Source organism: Ambystoma mexicanum, chromosome 5q, assembly GCF_040938575.1.
Source record: "Ambystoma mexicanum isolate Mex_15411 chromosome 5q, UKY_AmexF1_1, whole genome shotgun sequence".
Taxonomy (NCBI): Eukaryota; Metazoa; Chordata; class Amphibia; order Caudata; family Ambystomatidae; genus Ambystoma; species Ambystoma mexicanum.
In genome coordinates, this window is record NC_090933.1 from 822,558,875 (window position 1) to 822,574,538 (window position 15,664).

The window sequence follows — 15,664 nt, forward strand, 5'->3', positions numbered from 1 at the left end:
TTGCTCATCGATAACAGCCTCCAGATATTTGTACTCTTTAACCTGCTCCACTTCCTGTTTATCAATAGCCCAATTATTTTTCTTTAGCTTCTTCCCAGTTTGTTGAAATACCATTATTTTTGTTTTGGAAGTATTTATCTTGAGTGCAGTGCACTAGCCCATATTAACGGTTCAGTTTTTTAGATGGATTATATGTACCATCGGGCCCAGAAGCTCTAGATGTCTTGAGTTTCATTATTATCTCAGGCAGACTTCCAATTGTAATATTGCACTTCTATACTACATTTATGTCTATTTGAAGATTATGCTCTGGCTGTCCACCTATTGTGTTAGAACCATAGTGTTCCCAATCAGCACAGGAGGCACCATCAATAAGCACCCCTGCTTGATTGCTCATATTAATTAATTTCCAGATGCCACTATATCCATCCAAAAACCCTGTTTCGTATTCTTAAGGTAAACTCATAGCCACCTCTTAAACCTATTTTTCCTTCCATGTAACGTATCTCCCAAAGTGTTCGAAATAAGAACCTTCTCATTCTTCCCATAAGTCTGTATTATAGTTTTTAGATCATTTCTTAATTGTTACTTTTCATGTTGCACAGTGGAATCATTATATAGTCTTTGTTATCTCTGTGTTCTTTTATCCTGCAGCCCCCCGTTACCCTTAATACTACATCCATGCACCTGGTAATGTATGGAATTCAGTATCCTCTTGTGTTCACACAGGTTTCCACACTAGAACAGAACAGAATTTCCCCCTCGTACTCAATAAAACCAATCAATTAATTATGAACAACCATGTTTACCTTATCAATTCATACTGGATTCCATGCTTCCCGGTTTAATCCAACATTGACCAGAATCTCCCTACATTGATCAAACTCCAACAAACCTCTGTCAAGCTGTATTATAGCACACAAGGGGAGGTGGTCACTCTCAATAGTAGATGCACTTTTTCCATCCATTTGTTTGTACCCCTCATGGCTATCACCAGCACACTGACCAATCACCATTTTAAACCCATGTAGATAAATTAAGTTGGCCCATGATAAACACGTTTTATTGAAACCTTTTGCCTCATAAGGTGAGGAACACACAGCATGCAAGGTATCTTCCAGTGTGGGTGGAATCTTGGCATTAAAGTCTTCTCCAATAAGGATCATCCTATCATCATCCACCAGATGGTACACCACCAACGTATCAAAAACCTGTTTCTTTCATGTACGTATCCTCAGGCGGATTTTCCCCTACCTCACCTATCCCCACTGTTTCTCTGCCATCAACTCCATCATCCTCTCCCAACTTGACTATGCAAATTGCCTCTACCTAGGAGCCCCTGCATCTCAACTAAGGAAACTACAAAGAATCCAAAATGCGGCCGCACACCTGGGCATTAACCTTCCCGCCAGAGAACACATCAGCCCTACCCTGAGAGTCCTTCACTGGCTCCCTATCACTCGACACACCACCTTCAAAGCCATGTGTATCACCCATCGAGCAACGCACAACACCGGCCCTGAATTCCTATGAGACAGAATTGTCCCTTACCAACCGTCCAGGAACCTCAGATCTCGCAATACATTTCACCTAGGGATCCCACCGCATTGCTCTATAAGACTTTGTGGCTCCTCCTTCTCCGTCCAAGCACCAATCATCTGGAATTCCATCCCCCTTCAAATTCGCAACATCGAAAACCACCTGAAATTCAGGAAGGCCCTTAAAACCTGGCTCTTCCCAATACTCCCCTAAGCCACTGCACCCGGTGAAACTCCACTAATAATCTCCTCCGCTTTCGATCATAACTCTGGGGCCGGCAGCTCTCGCAGCGGTTTCACCTGACACACCACCACTCTCCGCTCAACAACACTGCCCGCTGTCAAGAACTCCAGGTAAGCCAGCAGCTTTCTTTGTGGCTTTCTTGATCCACCAAAATCACACCCACAACAATACTATACTATTCACTGAAACTGTTAACCCACAACGCTCACCCTGGGAAGCTCCCACCACTAGCAACCCCCCTCCACAACCCTATTCCTTAAGCTTGGTCCATCAAGCCCTGTAGGACTATTACATTACGGATACTTACTATACACTAGGCTGTAACCTATGGCCTTTCATGCCTAGGCCCCCCTCCACCTACACGAATCGAGGGGTAGCCCCCTCTGTTTATTCATTTTATATGGAGACCCCCAGCACCGTGAAACCTCTACTCAATTAGCACGGTTAGTGTAGGCTCTTGCTTGTTTAGCCTTGTACTCAATTTCATTATCAGGCGTAGGCCTCTCTCCGACTATACAGGACTCTCGAACCAAGCTGTGTTTAGCCTTGCTCTTAAATTGCACTGTTAGGTGTAGGCCTCTCTCCCACTATACAGGACTGTCAAATCTACGGTACGTATACCTATCACCACTCGCGTGTCACAGGCTGCATACACGGCCAAGCATCCATGCATGAAAGAATACGCCTACGGCTAAGCACATCTGGCCTAGTGCACACATAACCGTCCAGACTGAAACACCTGCCGTACCTCAACACCTCTACCACTAGCATGCTGCGACCACCACCCGAAAGGAATTTGGTATAGTTGACCCACATAAACTCTCTCAACAATAGCAATCTATCTCTAACCCTCAACATCACCCACCCATGTGTCTGACCTCTCTCGGGCTGCTTAGTCGAGCCTCGCCAACCACCCAAGTCCTAGAATGGCAACATGCACACATGCATCTCCTAAACCTACCCCCCTAGAACTCTCCAACGACATTGACTACGGTCACCAAGGGCGTTCAACCAAGGAAAAAACGCATTGAGGCCACACAAGTGGGGAAAGAGCACTTTATAAATGACAAAATACAAATACAAATACATCCAACACATGTTTTCCCATTGTCGGTTGATCACATATATTTAGGTTCTTCTTATCACCATTAACCTGTTTGATTTGGCACAGTAACATGTACTCCATGCTTAGCATATGCTTGCAAAGAGTCAATGCGTTATCCACTGAGATGTGAAGGCCCTGCTTAGGCCTCCCCCTGGACCCTTTTGTAGCAACAGCATTGATAGATTTCCGTCCATCAAATTCAAGCGGTTCCACCCACCACGTTTCCTGTAGCATTAAGATTGAAAAAAACCCACAGTTATCTATGAGACCATCTTCATTCCAATAATAGGATGATGCCCTGATGTTCAAGGAGCACAGAATTACATTATCACCAGGGATTCTTTAAAACATTAGTTTGGAAGGGTTTGGGTAGCCATTGCCAGTTCCCTTGTATATCATCAGCCTCACCAGATCTAGATGAGCGCAGGTTTTCTTCACTGATTGCAAGGATTTCTTTCACATTATTAATTGATTCCAGTCCCCTTCTAGGTAATGCCTTCAAATAATAACATTCCTTCACCTTAGGGATAGTTACTTGTTTACATAAATAGCATCACTTAAATAGATCTTCTTCATGCAGCAATACGAACTCCAATAAATCGCTTGATTTAAATACCACATTTGAGATGGGTGCAGATCTACATTCCACTTGATCTGCAATTATGATACCATCACTCGAGATGATCCTCAAGGGAATTATGCTTTTAAATATTTGCATCAGTATCATATGATTAATAACAGGGCTCTTGTATATCCCCAATGCTTTACAACATTTTCACGGAGCCCCTCTTCGATGGGTTAGACCACTTGGGTGTCTCCTACACTAACAATGCACATGACAACCAAATTCCACTTCATCACGGGTGACTATAACATTGACTCAATACTTCTAAATGATATATATCTAATCGTACAAGCTTGGATGGCTAAACACGGACTCTGTCTTAACGATGACAAAACAGAGCTACAAATCAAACTTAATAAATTAGATAAACAGTTCAATTCATTCAATATTGACCGCAACAATATAAATGTATCTAAGGAAGTGAAAACATTAGGCATTTACCCTGACTCCTCACTTACATCCAACAAACAAATCAATGCGACAGCCTCAACCACAGCCTATACCTGTAAATTAATGAATGCTTGCAGACCTTTCCTGACCACGGCTAACTGTTACACTACAGCCAAAGCACTCTTATCCATATTAGACTACTGCAATGCCCTTTATCTTGGCACCAATCCACGCAACTTTAAAAAGTTGCAAATACTCCAAAACGGATCTGCGATGAATTTCCATAGAACCTACCATATATCGGAGTTGAGACGCAGTGTACATTGGCTATCAATTAATCAAAGAATTGTGTTCAAAACCTTTTAACTTACCCACAAAAGTCTCTCCGACCTAGCACCGAAATACCTAAGCGAGAAATTCTCATGAAACCTTTCAGACCCACCCATTAGATCCTCGCAACTACACTGCCTTAAGATTCCCAGGTTCAAGCTTCAGAAGGCAGGGGGCAGCAGTTTCCCAATTTTAGCAGCAAAAAGCTGGAACCCATTGCCTGTAGCCTTCGGAGCAGAACCATCGTACTTCAACTTCAGGAAAAATATAAAAAGGTGGCTCACCTGGCAGGAGCTGTAATAACTTGTACACCTTACGATCATTTTATTCTCTATACCTATCTGCTATGTATCTTATTTAACTCCTACTGTATGTACTGTATTATTTAATTCCTTAACTGTATGTAAATATGCAACATATGTATCTGTAAGAAATGCGCCCAGATACCTAAGGGTTTGGTGCGCTATATAGATAAAATAAATATCAAACAGGGTGCCGTCATAGTGTGGACATGCAGCTCAGCTGGAGCGCTCTGTGTTTATCTACTTCTGCTTCCACCATCTATGCAGTCATAGTACCCACCAATGCCAGAATTTTTTCATCAGTCACCAGCCCAATGTTCACATTAGAGAAGACCACCACATGCCTGGGTGTAGGTTTATCATCCACCTCATGTGTCTGAATAGAGGCGTTCTTTTTATTAGACACATGTACGTCCTGCATTGTCAAGCATGTTCCTATATCATTGCCCATGCCCTTGTTTATCTTTGTATTAACATCAATAGCCTCAGCCACTACTTCTATTCTGGGAATGCAGTCTTCCTCTACCACAGTTTTATTACCTTAAATATTATTTACACTGCCTTTGTTGTGCGTTTTCCCTGTTCCCGTACTTGTCTCCTGTTTACATAAGGCTTCTATTCCTATCACATCAAAAACCCGTCTCATTCTCTATCAATGTCATAATATCTGAATTAGATGCCATAACATTTTTCTTACATTTACCTGTTTTCAAAATTGTTATGTTGTTGGTGAGTGTCCTTGAATTAATTGTGTTGGTTGTTACCCATATCAAACTTCTGCCTCAAATCTTCCAACATCTCAAAATGTGACTCTAGCTTGGTGTCTATCATTTCACATGTCACAATTCCCACTGTTAAAGACTCCAGAGCAGGAAGCCCAAATCATTTGTCAAAGACATTTTTTAAACTACAGCCTGAACTGTGGGTAGGGCTATTATTGGTTTTATTTGAAAATGTCTGTACTGAGCAAAGAACCCCGTCATCTTGGAAAAAAAACATGTATTGTACAGTATTGTGGCCTCGTCTTTCACTATATCGGAAAATGCTATGCTCCTCCTCTGAAACTTTGTATAACCAGCTAGGAGGTAAATTGAGATTGTTTGGGGGATTCCCTGAAAAAGACTTTGCAGAATATTGCGTGGGCGAAATACAGGAACTTGATGTAAATGTAGACCTGCTAATCCAAAAACCAGTACGTGTAAAATTAAGAATTATGCAGAACGACTGGATACTTACATGGAACTTATTGGAGAGCATCCGCTATACTGGAGATCACGATTGGCCCATAAAATTTACGGGGAGAGAGAGAAATATGCACATAAATTGCCTGATTGTGATGCTCGTAATATGTATATGAGATTCCGCATGAATGTTGTTATTACCAAGGAATTTCCTGTATATGAAGCGGCTCACCTAAAAGCATGGCATTTTGTAGATTCTGCCAAGACCTTACTATTTCGGAGGATCTAAAACACTTTTTGATCCACTGCCCTGGTCTGATTCCGCATCACTTCCGGCTGTTTAGTACATTTGTTGATAATCAGGTTGCTGTCGGTGGAGAGAACAACCTCTGGGTATATATGTTGGGGGGTACATCTGTTTCGATGTCTTTAGCTGTAGTGCAATTCCTAAAAATATGCGGTGTACTATAAATGATCTTTTAATGTTCAGTTACCTGTTTAGGTATATTAACTCTACATTTTACAAATGAGATGTAATGAATCTTAAACTACTTTTTAAACTTCCTTTTAGAATTGAAAGTGTGGATACATGTTAAGATGATTTAATTAACAATGTTCTAATAATGCTTTATAATGTACTATAATTATCTGATGATTTTAACTCAATGAAATTGGAAAGGATTAATTTAAGCCAAAACAATTAATACAAAATGAAAAATAAAATAAAGTTATATAATCTTCACTATCATGGACTTATCATCATCATTAACTTTATTTGGAAAATAAATCTAAATTCAAATGCAATTTACACAATACAAAACACAAAAAACAAAATGTACATTAATATCCACATTGTTTTCTGTGTCTTAAAATGATTATGCACAAAATATAGTACAGTAATAAAACCAATATCAACCTTAGTATCACGCACACATGCACGCGCATCCCACCCAACCTACCACTCTAGCAATATAGTGCTTATTCTAGTCTCTAATATTCTCTTCTTAAATGCAGATTTTGATACGTCTAACACATATACAGGTTGGGTACAACATTTCAAGGCTCGGATAGCTGACAGGATTGGGAGCTGGACTAGGTGGCTCCAAATCCAGGACAAGCCAACACACACTTGCCCAGGAATGAGCCTTACCAGAAAAAGAAAATATGCGCCTCATCCTCACCCCCCCTTGCCACAAAGAGGGCACAAAGAGGGAATAGGGACGACAGACAAGACCCATACTAATCGAAATTTAGCAAACCAGTTTTTTCATTTCACTACCATCGGGAGGTCCAGATATATACCGCTGACCCCCAGAGGTCCTTAAACTGCAAATAAGCCCTAGCTTTGTACCCCTTGGGCAATTATCAACCATCATACTTCATGCCCACTCTCTGAAGTTATTTTTGACCACCACCTTGTAGGCAGTACCCAACCTTGTGGGGTAACTCCATAGGTCCCCCAGCCCAATGTTAAAAAGCATGGTTCTTACATGCCTACACCAAGAAATGTTCCTACTACCTGGTAGTGAGAGCAGCTCCTTTATTGTTTCAAATGTACAGCCAATATAACACTAGTTGCATCATAATAACATATTGAATCTCAATAAGGTCAAATTTGCATGCCACTACCGTAGACGGCGCATTAGGGGTTAACCCAATAATGATTTCAAAAATCTAATTATGCTATCTGAATGGCGGTGCAATCATTTGCACCACATAGATCAGCACCATAGGTTATCCCTGGGATTGTCTGGACCTGGTAGATCTTGAGTGGTACAGAAAGAGCCTCGCCATCCAGTCTTGTCGGAAGATTCCTAATGAGGCCGCACTGACGCAAGTGTGATAGCGAACACTTTGCTATCTGGTCCTGCCATTTTAGTTTATTAAAAAAAAACAACCCCAAATATGTGTATGAGTACACAGACTCCAGAGGCTGGCCATTTACGTTGAAATTTGCCCGTACTCTGTCCTTTTTCCCAACACTGGCACACTGCATAGTTTTAGTTTTGTAGAAGGTGATTCTAAGGCCTTTTTTGCAGAGAAAAGCCTACTAAAAACATCCAGTTGGTTTTGCAGGCCAACCAGAGTTTTTGACAGCAAAACTGCATCATCCGCAAACAATAAAAGGTTACATTTTCTATCACCCAATATTGGAATGTCCCTTGCAGCTTCTAAAAATCCAGGGACTAGACGGTTAATATGAGGACTCATTAAGCACTTGCTGTCCTTTCACCATTACACTTCCACTTATTTGCGTTTCCCCCAAAGTAATTCTGTGAGGTGAGACAGGTGTCCCATCTATAAAACAGTCAAATACCACATTATCTGCAGACCTATGTACATCAATATCCACTATGGTGACCTTCTCTGCTCTAAATTGTTCTTTAGTGCTGTTGGACTCTATATTTGTTAATAAGTGTTCCAACTCTCATTAATCCATTCAGTCGGCAGGGATTTCTCTGGTAGGCATGCAAACTAGCATTCAGAAATAGTTTAAATATTTCTATTTTATTCTATTTTATTGTTTAAAGCGCAGACCTAGGTCGAGAGCAGCGATGCCCTGTACAGACTGTGGGTAGCCGGCATTTGGGCTGGCATCAGTACTGTGAGGTCTCTGCATCGGTATGTTCGTCCATTAGAATTAGTCCTTGGTCAGGTGTTGTTTAACGAACCATGTTTTGAGGGATTTGCAAAATTGGAGAATTGTGGGGGCATTCCGAGTCGACATCGAGATCGAGCTCCAGAGGGTGGGTGCATGATGTGAGAAGAATCGTTTGTGGATCATCTCTTTGGGGATGAGTTGTGATTCAAGCTGATTTTCTTTACGAGGAGCGTGCTCCACCATATATGTGGAGCTTAGCTGCCAGGTATGCTGGTTTGCTTCTCGTGACTGCTTTGTAGATGATGCATGCAGTCTTGAACAGTATCCTGGCTTGGAGTGGAAGACAATGTAGTTTGAGTAGGATGGTAATTCTGTCTAATTTCTGTGCTCCTGTAATAAGATATGCTGCAGCCTGGTGGGCTGCTTTAGGGGAGCCAAGTGAACAGCTGGGAGCCCTGTTAGGAGAGAATTTCCCCCATCGATGTACGAGACCACAAGGGCCTGCACTACGGTCTGCAAGTCCCGCGGCAGGAAGAAGAGTTTTATTTTTCGAAGAGTAGAGATTCTGAGCCAGGCTATTTGGCCCTTCTTGGCTATGTGTTTCTGGAAGGTGCAGGCTGCTGTCAATGGTGAAGCCTATATAAGCCTATTTAATGTAGATATGGCAAAATACTTGGATCTGATTGATGTCACACATTTTTTTGTTTGGAACAGTTAGATAACACTTCTTTTTTTTAAAACTGTTTTTTATTTGCATTTTCAAATACAAGCAATGCAGCAGATCAAAAGCGACCAAATAGACCAACATATTTGTAGAAATAACAATCAACAGTAACCCCCCTCGAAGCAAACCCCTCCCTAATCCCCCCCAACCCTTTCCCTTCTAGGTACAGATTACATGCAATTATGTCCAATGTATGTATACCTGATATAACCCACATTGCCTGACACATACCAACCGGGTGTCATCATATAGTAAAGAGACCCTAACCAGGTCCTGTATCCGATACCCAGAGACTGGGCCAGCTATTAAAGCAACAGCCTCTAAAGTGTCGTAGGTTCGGGTTCCCCGTAATTTGAAGACAGTAGATCCATTTTACAGCCCAGTTCGCAAGACATGAAACTTCTGAAGGCCTGCCAATAGTCTTTGGGTCTACTACAGGAAGGGAGTGTTTGATTGTACAATGTCTCCCTCTGCTAACAAGAAGCCATGAGGTTCAGGCATTGATGTACAGATGGGGCTGAAGTCGACCCCCAGGAGCGTGCCACCAGTGATCTTGCGACCGCGGAAGCCATACCGACCAGGCGCCGATCACTATGCGCCTGCAGGTCCACCCATGCCAGCACCCAGGTCTCCAGGGTATAAGTGATCGGGCCTCCACCACCCGTACCATAACCTCTGCAATCGCAGCCCAAAAACTTTGAATACAAGAACAGGACCAAACCACATGAAAAAAGTCAACTGAAGGTTGTTGGCATCTCCTACAGTTCGAAGACCTAAGAGGAAACAGCTTGTGTAAAGTGAGGGGAGAGTAATACAACTGAAGGAGAAATTTAAAATGAATTAGACGAAATCTATTGTTGATAGAGATCAATTTGATCTGTGCCAGTATGTAGCCCCATTGAGATTCTTATAGGGAGCTATCCAAACAGCCCTCCCAGTTGTTTCTACATGAGGGCAAAACGGAAGGCCCGAGCGCCCGCTCGAGGGTGTACAAGGACGAGAGCAGCCCCTGAAGGGAGGCTGGAGCCACCACATACTCTAACACTGGAGATGCCACCGGGGCAAGGGGGAAGTCAGGCCACCTAGCCCTCAACACCTCCCGGAGGCGATAATAGAACAGCAGGGTAACCGGAGTCCAGTCACCCCTGGCCTTAAGTTCCTCCCAGGTTATAAATTTACCCTGCGGAGCCACGTCACCCAGAGAGTGAATTTGTAGTTTCTGAAAATGGCGAATAAAGACCTGTTCATGCGTTAAAGGAATCCCTCTGACCCTGTATATGGCCAAATTGGGAGAGTACCATGGACCAGCCCATTTAGCCAGCTGATCCCAAGCCTTAAGTGTAATCTCCCAGGACTGACCCTCCTCTCTTAAGTGACGCTCCCGAGCTGCCCAAAGGAAGCCTCTAAGATCCTCTGTCTGGGCGATTGACCTCTCAAGAAACGAATGTGGGGAGTCATTCGTCGGGGACCACCACCAAATGGAGTATTGAATCGGGGCAACCAGAAAATAAAGAAACAGATTGGGGAGCTCCAACCCCCCCGGGCACAAGGGCTACATAGTGTGCGCAATGAGATGCGGGGACGCTTCCCCACCAAAATCAAATTGGACATAAGTAGCTTTATGCGGTTCCAAAACGAGACAGGGGGCCAAACAGGGACATTATTGAAAATGTATAATGGTTTAGGTAAAATAACCATTTTAGGTAGGGAGATGCGGGCCGCCTGAGAAATGGGGAGACGCACCCATGTGTCTACTCTATGCTCTAGGTGTGTCAGGGTGGTGACATAATTCTCCTCAAACAACGAAGAGGGGGAGGTGGACACTCTTATACCCAAATAGTGAATACCCTGTGGGCACCATGCAAAAGACTCACCCACATCCTGCGGCACCACCCCCCGACGTGAGTGGAAGCACTTCAGATTTAGACCAGTTTATTTGTAGACCAGACAGTTCCCCAAAAGTTAATATCTCCTCCATCACTGGGCACAAGTTGCTCCGAGGGTGTTTAATATATAACAAAATGTCGTCCGCGTTTAGGGAGACGATGGAAACATGGGAGCGGATTTTTACCCCGCGGTGCGAGTAGAACTCCCTCAAGGAACAGGCCACTGGCTCGATGGCAAGAGCGAACAAGAGAGGCGAAAAGGGGCACCCCTGTCTAGTTCCTCGAGTAGAGTAAATGGGAGTGGATTGGATCCCATTAGTGTATATAAATGCACGAGGGGCATAATAAAGAAGACAAATCCAACGGAGAAACGTGTTGCCCAGGCCCGTGCGGCGAAGTACCTCGAACAGGAAAGGCCACTCAACAGAGTAAAACACCTTCTCCGTGTCCTAGGCCACCACCGCAATGGGAACATCTGGGTTCACATTATGCATTACTGTAAAAAGTCTACACAGGTTATTCTGAGTAGATCTGCTGGGGATGAATCCCACCTGATCCGGGAGGATCAGCACGGGCATGTGGGGGAGAAGCCGGTCAGCAAGTAACTTTGCAAACATTTTATTGTCCGTGTTTATCAATGACAAGGGGCAATAGGATGAGCATTTTTTGGGGTCCTTATTAGGCTTGAGTAACACAGTGACTAAAGCGGTCCGGGTGGACTCCGGAAGTACACCGGAGGACGCAGCTTCCTCGAACATCCTGCAAGGGTGGGGGACAACTAGATCCGGGAAGGCCTTATATAATTCAGCCATTATCCCATCAATCCCTGGGGCCTTACCATTCAGAAGTGATCTTATCACCTTATGAACGTCTTCTTCTGTAATGGGATCATTAAGGAGCATTCCCATCTCCGGTTCCAGCCAGCCCAGGGCCACCCTGTCAAGATATCGAAGGATATCATCGTGACCCGCAGAACTATGAGTGGAATATAATTGCTCATAATATTGGTGGAATATCTCATTAATCTCCACCGCGTCCCTGGTGGGGTCCCCATCCACGGTGTTGACTTCCAGTATGGGGACTGGGTGGCTCTCCTGTCTAATGGCGCAGGCAAGAGTTCTGCTCGGACGATCTCCCTCCGCGTACCGCGCCGCAGCAAATGGGTCGCCCAGGTACCTCGCCTCCCCATCCATTAGAGAGCAGATTTACGGACTTTTCGCCTCTAGCTCAGCCCAAAGAGCCGAGTAACACCCCTTATCCTGAAGAAGCTCTAAGTTTTTAATTTCCCTTTCTTTCAGAGCGATCGCCCTACGGATACTCTTGAGGGCGCCCCCCTCCTACGCTATGCACCATCCCCGCAGGAACACTTTAAAAGTTTCCCAAACCGCACCCTGGCTGGGGATAGACTCCGCATTCAGCTGGAAGAACTCCGCGATTGACTGACCTAAATCTTCCCGGAACGCCACATCCTCCAAAGCCCGAACCCGGAACCGCCATCGAAGTGTCTTCGGCGGGGAGGAGGGACCCCTAAATCTCACAATCACTGGGGAATGATCCGATAGGGTACGCGGGAGAATCGCTGCCTCATCCGCCACTCGGGACAGCCCCAAGGACATATAGATACTATCAATCCTGGTTGAGCTTCCATGAACACCAGAATGGAACGTGAATTCCTGTGCCTCCGGATGGAGCAACCGCCAAATATCAAACAACGAGTAGTCCGATGCAATAGATTGCCATTTTAGAGCTGCTCGAGGGGGCTGCCTCAGAGCAGACGATGATGTATCTAAAGAAGAGGAAAGGGCTAAATTAAAATCCCCCACCCAAACCACCTCATAACCAGGGAAGGCCCGCAGGTGTTCCGAACATGCCTGAAAAAAATCAGGAGAATCAAAATTAGGGGCGTAAATATTTATGAATATCACCGACCAGGCAGCAATTTCCCCAGCCACCAAGATGAACCTCCCTTCACTATCCAGAACTTGTTTATGGAATTTAAATTCCAGGGAGCAATGAATATATATTGCAACCCCACGAGAGTGTGTTGAAAAGGAGGACCTATATGTATGGACGCCCCAGCCCGAAAGGGCCGGGAGGTGGTGATTCTTTCCCAAGTGGTTTCTTGTATGCAAAGGACATTGACCCGGTGGTTCTTCACATAATTAGCAATCAGACGCGTCTTTTTATCATTAGTGAAGCCGGATGTTCCATGTGAGCAGTATAATATCCGAATTACCTGTGGCCTGTAGCCCCGGGGCAGCTGCTACTTTATGACTGAATTGGGGTTACATGAAGTGACTGATGCCGTAGAGGCATCACCCAGTGCTACGTTGTAAGGGTAATTTAACAAGGCATGACACACAGAAAAAGATAAAAGCCCAGAAGGGAAGACCAACGCATCCCACCCCCAAAAACTGAATATAACACCCCAACCATAACCAACCTCATCCACCCCCCACCCACGCCAGAAACAACAACCTACCGGCTACCAGAACACACCCCCACCCCCCAAACTACAACCATAACACTTAATCCCCCCAAAAAAGGCGCCGCTGTGCAATGGGGGGAGCCGGCGGCTGCTGTGCCTCTCTAAAGCAAGAGGCTCGATTACCACAGAATTTGTTCGGTTCATTATAGTAGTTCACACCCAGAGAGTTAGATCAGACCAGACTGGACTAATAGTGATTGCATTAGTTGAGAGACCGGGGTCTGACCACCCCTGCAAGCGGGGCCGAGGCCCCCCCAAGGACAGTCATGGCCTGTGGCCAGGCGATGATCCCGGGGACCGAATTTCCTGAGCGAATTTCTCTGCTGCCTCAGATGACGTAAAGAAATTGGTCTTCCCCTCATATTCTACCCTGAGTTTAGCCGGGTACATCATAGAGTACCGTATGTTCTTCTTTCTGAGGACGTTCTTAGCCGCTTGAAAAGGTTTCCGTATCTCCTGGATGTGTTGACTGAAATCTGGGAACAGTCTGATAGTTGTAGAGCCCCATCTCAGCGGCCCCTCAGCCCGTGCCACCCGAAGCAGTGTATCTCGATCACGATAATTGAAAATAGAACCAATTATAGCTCTTTCGGGGGCCGCAGGTGGAGGCCTGACTGCCAAGGACCTGTGAGCGCGCTCCAAAATAAACATGTCCATGACTGGTGGGTTCTCCAGGATCTCTTTAAGTAGATTTTCCACGAACACCTCGAAGTTATCTATTGTAGTAGATTCAGCAACCCCGGTGATCCTGATGTTATTTCTCCTCGACCTTCCCTCTAAATCATCAGTTCTTAGCGGCCAGCTTTTTAACTGTCTGTTGCAATGAGGCCACCTCTTGCTGTAGCGCCACCTTGTCTTCACCGGACCCAATCCGCTGTTCCGCCTCAGTCAACCTGCCGCATAACTTATCGATCTGCACTGCTGAGACCTCAACTTTACAGGTAAGTGCATCTATTTTTGCACCCAGACTGTCCGTGCCACTCTTAAGCCCAGCAGGGTCTGATTAAGTGCAGAAATGTCCAGTTGAGGGGGCACAGTGTCGTCGCCTCGCCGCGGCTGGTCAGCACGAGTATAATAATCCATCCCGAATGGAATACACCATCTAGGGAGCACCCACAGACACCCCGAATGGAGACAGGAGCGGCGAGGAAACAGAGCCCGGGTGCAGTCCGGCATCCAGGAGACAGCTCGGCCAAGATGAATCTGCCCACCAAGTCGTATGTAGCATACAATGAGTCGGGACCCAGCTGAGGGGACCGTGCTCCATAAGCGCAATGGCAAAAAAAACAGGTATAAAGCCCCACTCAAGGACAAACTCTGCAAGACATTGGAGGAGGAACCTCCACATAAAACCAAGAGCCAGCGGGGTGTCAGGCAGCCAACGAGGAAGCAATCAAGGAGGGGTACAGAACATTGCACTGCTACACAGAAGAATCCGCACTGTAGAACCCCTAAAGTCCAGCAGGCCAACCCCAAGCCGTGCAACCAAGCACCTGCAAACAGCCACTGTGGGAGGCATTTCTAGTGGGTGATTTTGATAGCGGCCTGTGTTTACCAGGTGCGTTCCGTCAGCATGGACATCACATGCCGGATTTGGCAGGCAGAGCGCCCTGCTTCCCAGCTCCGCCTGAAAAATGTCAGAAAGCGCGGCAGACTGGCTGCAAAACTATTCACAGCTACTTTTTCCAAACAGCTGAAGCCGGAAAATAGGTCCACTCAATATTTCGCCCCAAAACACGTCTTCGCAGAACATGTTGAACCAATGTCTTTATTTTTCTTCCATGCCTCCACCGTGTCCCGAATTTCTATATCCCCCTGCTTGACCCCCGTGGCAGCTTTCAAAATATGATTTAAAATCCAAAGTCAATTTAAGGGGGTTTCCATGACATTTCTGCTGTTTTACATTACTTCCAGGCTTTCGGACGTGGTCTCAGTTTATTATACCACCAATTCAAACTGGAGCGCCACGAGGGACCTGAGCCAGGCACCCCGCCCCCAGCACGCCGGAAGGGGCCCCACGGCCTGCGACCACCATGAGTACTCAAAAAAAAAAAAGGTAAAGATGTAAGGGCCTCTAAGGACCAAGAAGGGGAGCACACCGCCACCCCCAGAATGCACCTCAGTCACCCCCCAGGTCTCCCAACTCACCGCCAGGACCATAAACCCTCAGCCACATCACCCGAGCTCCGCAGCGAGGCGTATCGAGTCTGCCACCGACCCACCAAGACCAGCTCCGCAGGTTCAGCTCC